The sequence below is a fragment of the Gavialis gangeticus genome, unplaced genomic scaffold (assembly GCF_001723915.1).
Source record: "Gavialis gangeticus isolate Ggan-Ray unplaced genomic scaffold, GavGan_comp1, whole genome shotgun sequence".
Taxonomy (NCBI): Eukaryota; Metazoa; Chordata; order Crocodylia; family Gavialidae; genus Gavialis; species Gavialis gangeticus.
Window position 1 is genome coordinate 66701810 of NW_017729033.1, and position 8209 is coordinate 66710018.

The following is an 8209-nucleotide window of genomic DNA, read 5'->3' on the forward strand; positions in this document are numbered from 1 at the left end:
GTCCCTTATCCTCTCCTTGTAGGGCCTGCCCTGCTGCCCCCTAATCATGTGAGTGGCCCTCCTCTGGACCCTCTCCATGCTGTCCACATCATTCCTGAAGCGTGGCACCTAGAACTGGATGCAGTACTCCAGCTGCGGCCTAACCAGTGTCGCATAGTGGGGGAGAATCATCTCCTTGGACCTGTTTGAGATGCATCTGTGGATGCATGACAAGGTACGGTTAGCTTTCACGACTGCATCACCACACTGTTGGCCCACGTTCATCTTGGCCTCCATAATGACTCCAAGATGCTTCTCTGCCTCTGCACTGATGAGAAGGGAGTTCCCTAGTGTGTAGGTCTGCTGTGGGTTCTTTCTGCCCAGGTGCAGTATCTTGCACTTGTCAGTGTTGAATCCCATCCTGTTCTCATCTGCCCACCCCTGTAACCTGTCTAGGTCCAATTGCAGCCTATTCCTCCCTTCTAGTGTGCCCACTTATCCCCACATCTTAGTGCCATCTACAAATTTGAACAGGGTGCATTTTACCCCTTTGTCCAAGTCACTGATGATGTTGAACAGTGCAGACCCGAGAACCGAGCCCTGGGGAACTCCACTGCCCACATCCCTCCAGGCTGAACAAGACCCATCCACCACCACTCTCTGGGTGTGACCCTCCAGCTAGTTAGTGACCCATATGACTGTGTAGGCATCGACACCACAGTCTCCTAGTTTTTAATGAGAATGGGGTAGAGACCATGTCAAAGGCCTTCCTGAAGTCTAGAAAGACTATATGCACTGCGACACCCGCATCCAGGGGTTTGGTGACCTGGTCATAGAAGGCCACCAGATTGGTCTGACAGGACCTGCCTCTAAGGAACCCATATTGGTTGCCCCTAAGCATAGTTTCCCCTGTTAGCCCCTCGTGGACATGCGCCAGGATAGTTTTCTCAAAAAGCTTCCCCAGGACTGAGGTAAGACTAATGGGCCTATAGTTTCCTGGGCCCTCCTTCCTCCCTTTTTTGAAACTAGGAACCACATTGGCCCTTTTCCAGTCCTCCGACACATCGCCAGAGCACCACGAGTGCTCGTAAAGCTGTGCCGGAGGTCCCGCAATGACTTCTGCTAGTTCCCTCAGCACTCTGGGGTGGGGATTGTCAGAACCTGCTGATTTAAATATGTCCAGTCCCTCCAGAAGTTTCCTTACCAGGTCCTCACTGACCCTAGGCTTGGGTGTGCCTCCCACAGAGCCTATGGGGGTCCCAGTGTGGGGGATGACCAGGTCCCTACTCAGAAAAATGGAGGCAAAGAAATTGTTAAATATGTTAGCCAGGCAAAGTGATCAAAATTAGAACATAAAAGCAGGTGTTGTGAAAGCAGGTGTCACTGAAAAATGGAAACTTTTTTTAATTCTGGACATTTTGGAATAGTGATATTTGAATTCTTTCATCAACTCTAATAAAAAATCTGTAGTAATTTACTAAACAAAAGCTGTCCTCAATAATATTCAGAAGCATCCTTTTCACTTATTGCTGCTGTACAACATTAGCAAGAGATGATGTTAGTCTTTGAAAAGTGAGAGAGACATTGAATGCCTTCCTCTTTAATATTTTACACCAGGGTCTCAAAAGATTTGCAAAGAAATTGAAGCCAGAATTGTTTTTAATATTTCAGATGTTATGAATATTCATATTCAATGTTAGCTATACTCACATCCACCACAAATGAAAAGGACAACTACTCAAAATGTTTTAAATGCTTTGGGGTAAGTAAAAAAATGGTTTGTTTCCTTTTTCTCCCATAATTATTTCTTGATTCTGTAAATGCCATGTAGGCTTCCAGATAATTAACACCTGCGGATAAAGCAAAACTTCACCAAACAAAGCTTTTCCCTCATAGCCTCCACAAAAAAATGGTTTAAAATGAGAAGTAAAATTTTAATTAAAAAATGCACGGTCATATATCAATTTCCATACAAGAGGTATTCCTTGTGTACCCTGTGCATTCAGTGAGAGCACAAACCCCTTCACATGATACAAGTGATAACTTTGACAAAAAAAATCAGATAAATAACTCAGTTTTCTTAAAATGACATTCCAGGTACACAACACCTGCTTTTATGCCATTCATATTAATATAGATATCTGGAGATACTCTGTGTTGCCTGACAGGGGAATAAAGAACCACAGGGAAGAGAAGTCTTGCCTGCATTTGCTAAAATTATTGCATTCAGTGACCCAATAAATCATTGGATTTCTTTGCAAGTGAGTATTATAACTGCTGACAAGGGTTTCAAGAGCTCTTTAGCTTGAAAAGACATTTCCTAGTTAATGAAGATGCAGCTGACTTCTGAGAGCACTTGGAAGATGGCAACCTTTTTGGAATGGCAGGCTAAATTAACAAAGCTTGGTCCAAAGGTGGGCTGTGACTTCTACCCCAGCTGTCCTTCCTTCCCCCTCAACCCAGCCATTTCCCTCAGAGCCAAATTTCTGCTGCTTCCCCTGCTGCCAAATTGCTACTGATGTCCCAGCTTTGTGTGCTGTATAAAATTTCTTGTCAGGCCAGATTTGGCATACAGGCCCATAGGTTGCCGATTTCTCTTTTTATATAGATAGGTCTAGTTCCTTGCATTGCAAGTTTCATTTTAGGCACAGTTGTCTTCAGTGTCCTTGAGAAGTACTGTTTAACTCGGTAGATTGCAATCAGAGAGGCAAAAGAAAGGGACAGCTTCTTCAACATTTAGAGTCCATCCCACTGAAAACTCTGAAGCTCAAGGTACTTTATTTATATTTGTTATCTTGTGCACTAGCTGCATTTTGGCTATAACACTAGGGCCCGAAGTGTCTCATAACTCAATCAACTGCCAGGAGTAAAGGTTCTGCCTGTCCCCCCACGCCCACCGCACTTAGAGGTATTGCATCTAGGGAGATGCAATAAAGAGAAAAGAATGGGTTGGGAAAGAAGTACATGTGCAAATAGCAGGGGTCAGAGAACACAATGACATTGCAATATCAAATCACAACAATGCACTGCTTTGGCTGGCATCTGATCTCTAAGAGTAGCCAAACATGCACTCCTGAAGAGGGTACACTAAACCACCCATTTAATTTCTAAAATAAGATGACTGCCTGGTGGTTTCTTCCTGATACTGCCCTGTGGGTGACTGGTTTTATGAGGTTTTATATCCTTTTTTAAAAGATGAATTAAATTATAAAGTTTACAAATGCACATTATATATATAAAATGTGTTTTATAGATTATATAAGTATATTGTATATTCATACATGATAATATTATATATGATTACAGTATATATTATAATATACATTACTTAAACACAAACATGTGTTGCTATAAATGCTAACAAGGACCTTTGTAGGAGCTGCAATGCTTTCATCATTAGGGGAAAAAATCATGAACAGTATCCAAAAGTTATTTTGTTAAATTGTAAAGACAAAAACAACAGAACAAGGTACAGTATATTTAAATTAACTTTTAATAAGAAGTACAAAAAGATAATGTTAAGCAATATTTTGCATGTGGTTAATAAATATTCTTTTACAGCAAGCAAAGTGACACATTCAAACATAGGTCAAGTTACTTCGTTTACACTTTTAAAAAAGTAACAACTCTTTCCAATTAAAACAAGGTCACAAATTACAGAATATTATCATCCCTTTATTTTATTTTTTTGTATCTATGAAACCTACTAAATAAGTGAATTGTCACCCAGAAGTTTTTATATGATGTTGATGTTCAAGATTAAGTATACTAACATTTATCATGCAATTTCTTATTGTGCATGTGCTTTATATTAATTTGTGACTATTTTTAATGCATCAGCTCCATTCTTATTATTCCCTAATACTTGGCAATATACATTAAGCATCTATTTTCAAGCTCTCATACATTTTCAAGCCCAGGTGACACATTCAAGTCAGCTTGCTAAGTATGCTGATTCCAGTTTGTTTGAAAAATTGCTAGTAATCAATTCTCTCTGAATCACAGCTCTTGTTTGTTTTCTAATTTTACTTGTTAAAAGCAAGTGCATCAATATTTAGTGTAATTACTTTGGTTAAAGTGCCTTCAAACCATTTTTAATAAAGTGACGTATTTGGATTTTTTTAGCAGCTGTTTAACTGATGGTGTGTGTGTGTGTGTGTGTGTGTGTTGTGCATTGTACAAATCTATTATAATAAATAGATGTAAAGTATTAAGTTGCATTTGGTGCTGAAGCTGAGATACAATAGCCTTGTAACTGAAAAATGCAGCCAAAATGAACATTTAATAATTAATTATCAAAAGCAGTGGATTAAAACAACATCTTGGCCCACTCTATATATGTATCAATCTCGAAAAGCCTAAAATGTATATGCGATACCAGAAAAAAATATGGTCAGAAAGCCCATTGAAGCTCATCTCCCTTCATCATTAGTTTCCAAAATCAGTTTGTGAAATATCTGAGTGCTTATAATGCATTGATATGAGCTCCAGGTCAGTTGGTAGTGTGAAGAATTCAGAAAGTTATGTAACATAAGCAGATAACATTTCAAAGCAGAGCTTAAGTGATAAATCATTACACATTAAAACATATGTATATGTCTGTATATGTAGACATTAGCACTAGGAAAAGGGCATAAATCACCTTGCATATTTTAAAATGCATTTCAAATTCCATTCTGCAGGTGTTATTATCTGCTTATAATCCACGACACACTCACAGTACTCTGAAATCTACATCAAGGTAGTATTGGGGGAACCAAAGGTGATCAAGGCCCAATTTCAAACGTGTTTCCTTTTTCTACTGAAGGGCTCATTTTCTCAGCATGAAAAGCTAAAGAATTGAGCAGCTCTGTCCTACAGAGGACCTGCCTGGCCTCCCATGGATTCCAGTGCTGCAGGGACTGGTTCTTAAGAGACTACTCACTTTCAGCTAAGATAAATGGGAGTTTTCTCAGTGTGAACAAGATAAGGCCCTCAAAGTCCAAGCACATTTCAAGTAAAGGCCCATTCCCACACCGAGAACCACTTCAGTACAAAGCTCTATCCAAGTAGTCCTGAGGGCAAAAAATGGGATCTAAGCTGCTTTAAAGGGGGCATCTGAAAAGAAAGTGAAAGACAAAATTAAAACAAATGAATTGTATATGTAATTATACTTAGAAAGGTACACTACCAGCCATTCTTAAAATAAAGCCTCTCATTGTTTGACCTCTGCAGCTTTAGCTATGAAACAGTGAACTGGATGATACACCGTCTCACAGATTGTTCCAAATCCTTATGAACCTAAATAAAAATCCCAATTCAGAATATTAAATAATGTTTTCCAATTGTTAAAGTTTTTAGTTACAAGGAAAATTTATATAATAATCAGAAGTAATGTAAAATGATGCTTACAATTATATTGAGAATACTGTCCCAAGAGAAGATGCATTGGCTTATGGGGAAAACAATGCACTCCACTTTTCAACACATACATTCTATTATCAGGAACCATATTTATTGATAGTTTTTGAAACTTTATCTGACTAATTAGTCTGCATTGACAAAAAGTCTTTTTGTAAACAAAAATTTAGAGTTCTGTGTGCGCGTCATCAAATTGTACCGTTGCAAAAATGATGGACTGTATTTAGACTTGTTTATATGTTTTCATATTTATTCTACTAGTTTTTGAAGGAAGAATTGAATAACTTTCTTGGCTCTGCCTTTAATGCCCATTTGATATTTTTTCCTACTTGTATATTGCCTTGTACCTCAGTGTTCTGCTTATCTAAACTATGGAAGTGTGCGCCACATATTTACCCATTATATCATTTTAATCCAAATGTCATATCTAGACATGGAATTCCTTTTTACATGAGCATTTTAGGTGGGAATGCATTTTCTAAAAGTGCAGATGAATAGATTTTTTTTCCCCTCAAGAAGTGAAACTCACTACTCTGCAAAGGGCCAATAAAAGACCCATGAACTAGTGACCGTTCATTTAAGGCTCCTAAAGTGGTCTGAAAAACCTGTGCTGATCCTTTGCATAGGGGCAAAATGTCAGAAGCTGAGGAAAATACAGGGGAAATTAAGAGGATTCTATTTCACTTTTGAAATGGTCTTTTCTTTTCTTTTCTTTTCAGGAGTTGCAGAGGCAGAAAAAAGTCCAGTATTAAGTAGACTCTTTTTTCTGAACTGGTTAGTGACATGGCCAACCTATACATTTCAAACTTATGAACTGGATTACAAAAACTCAGGAAATTTAAAAAATGTTCCTTGTTTTTTGGCTTGCATTTGAACCATCAACAGGATACTATCTCTGTAGAATTCATGTGTCCTAATTACAAGCTCTAAATTCAAACTTAAATACACACATACGTGTGTGTGTACCTTCCCCCACTGGCTGTTTACATGAATACTCCACTGACCATCGTCTTAGTTCTGAAGTAATGGAGCAGTCGTTCCATTCTTACCTCCCCACATATTTCCAATTACTCTCTCCAATTACTCAGTTTGCTCTTCCTCTCAGTCTTTTCATGTTCCCAGTCTCCTACTAACCCCTATGGTTCAATTGCTCCCACATTTTGCCTCTGTTTTTCCATAGTCCTCCCCCCTCTAATTATTCCTTAGTCTCCTACGGTTGCTCCTGCCTGCAATTTAGTTTCCAGACTATTTACTCCAAATGGAGGCCAAACTTTTGGCAGGTGTGCCACAAATTAACCTTGGACCAATCCCAAATGACACTGACTCCTTCCCTGGCCTAATCTGCTTTCTGCTCCCTACCCTGTGTTCCCTGTCTGCTCTGCTGCTCTGCTTTATGCTTCCTTCCCTGTATTCCCTGCCAAATCTGCTACTTTGCTTTTTGATCCCTCCACAATCTGCCATGTGCCACACATAGAGGCTGACAGTGCCCCTTGTGGCATGCATGCTGTGTATTAGCCACCCTGATCTACTCAATCCCTCACAGTTTTGACCCATTTTCCAAACTACATAGAGTCCATAAAGAAACCAATTTTCATAAAGGCATTCTGTAATTCCCAATCATAAACATAATGGAAGGTGATGGTAGCCAATCTGAATAAGAGAAAAAAACAAAAAAGGAAAACAGCTGTGGAAGGTCACGAGAACAGGAAAATGAGACAGTGGCTCAGGAGTGGTTTTTAATTAAAGTCATACATAAAAAGATATTATTTTCACACTGAAAATATCAAGAATTTTGGAAGCCAACATTTTAGAACATATCCATATGAAAGAGGGTGCCACTGCTGATAAACCCAGTAATCCTCAGGTTTCCTTACCCCTATTTCCAAATTGCTCTTCACGTCTACACGAGATACTGACTGTGCAGTTCTTATTACCCAGTCATTTAGTACTTGTATAAGTATAAACAAGTACTAAATGACTGCACAGTAACTGGAGTTACTGTGCAATAGTGTTGCCAAACAGCTTTTAGGTGATGCTGACTGTGAAGTAGTTCATTACTAGTACTACTGTGCAGTAGCTTGTTATGTGCATCCTGTCACATGACACTACTGCTCAGTAATTACAAGCTACTGTGCAGTCAGACGCAGCCATAGTTGACTGCTATTCTCTGGCCATGTGAATTCAGGAGTACGTGATACAGTCCTATATGAGAAAGCAAACTCCTGGCTTGAAATCATGTTGATTCCAGTCCAATGTTCCCACAATCTTACATTACATTACTTTTTTAAGGTGAAATTATTGTCTTTTTTTTAAGATTATGTAATTAATGCTTTGCCAGGGAACTTGGTTGCATAACCCTAGGATAGGGAGGAAAGTAAACTAGGAAACAACAGAAGTTGGGGAGTAAGACTCAATTTTATGTTCCTAAATCCACAATAAAGTTTGTTAAAATACAAGCAGTTTGATGTTTGAAAGCAATTAGTATCCATGAAGCCTATTGATTGCCCAGAATTCCCAGTTGTGCAACACCTGTGAAAGCACTTAAATATGGATTTAGGAATCTAATTTTCAGGCATTCCAGTTTGATTCTAAATGCCTAAATGGATTATAGACAGACAAGTTGAAATTTTGAGCCCATCAGATATGTCCTTGAAAGATCCCACTGGCTGACATGAGTAGGTGGTACGCACAGATATCTGAAGGCATATTTATGTAAGTGATTATGAGTAATTTATTTTTCTGTATTTTTTGTGAGTGATTTATGTCTGCTGTGTATAGGATATTCCGTACGGGTTCGAGGGAGGGGTGATGTGTCATAACCAGCGGTGTG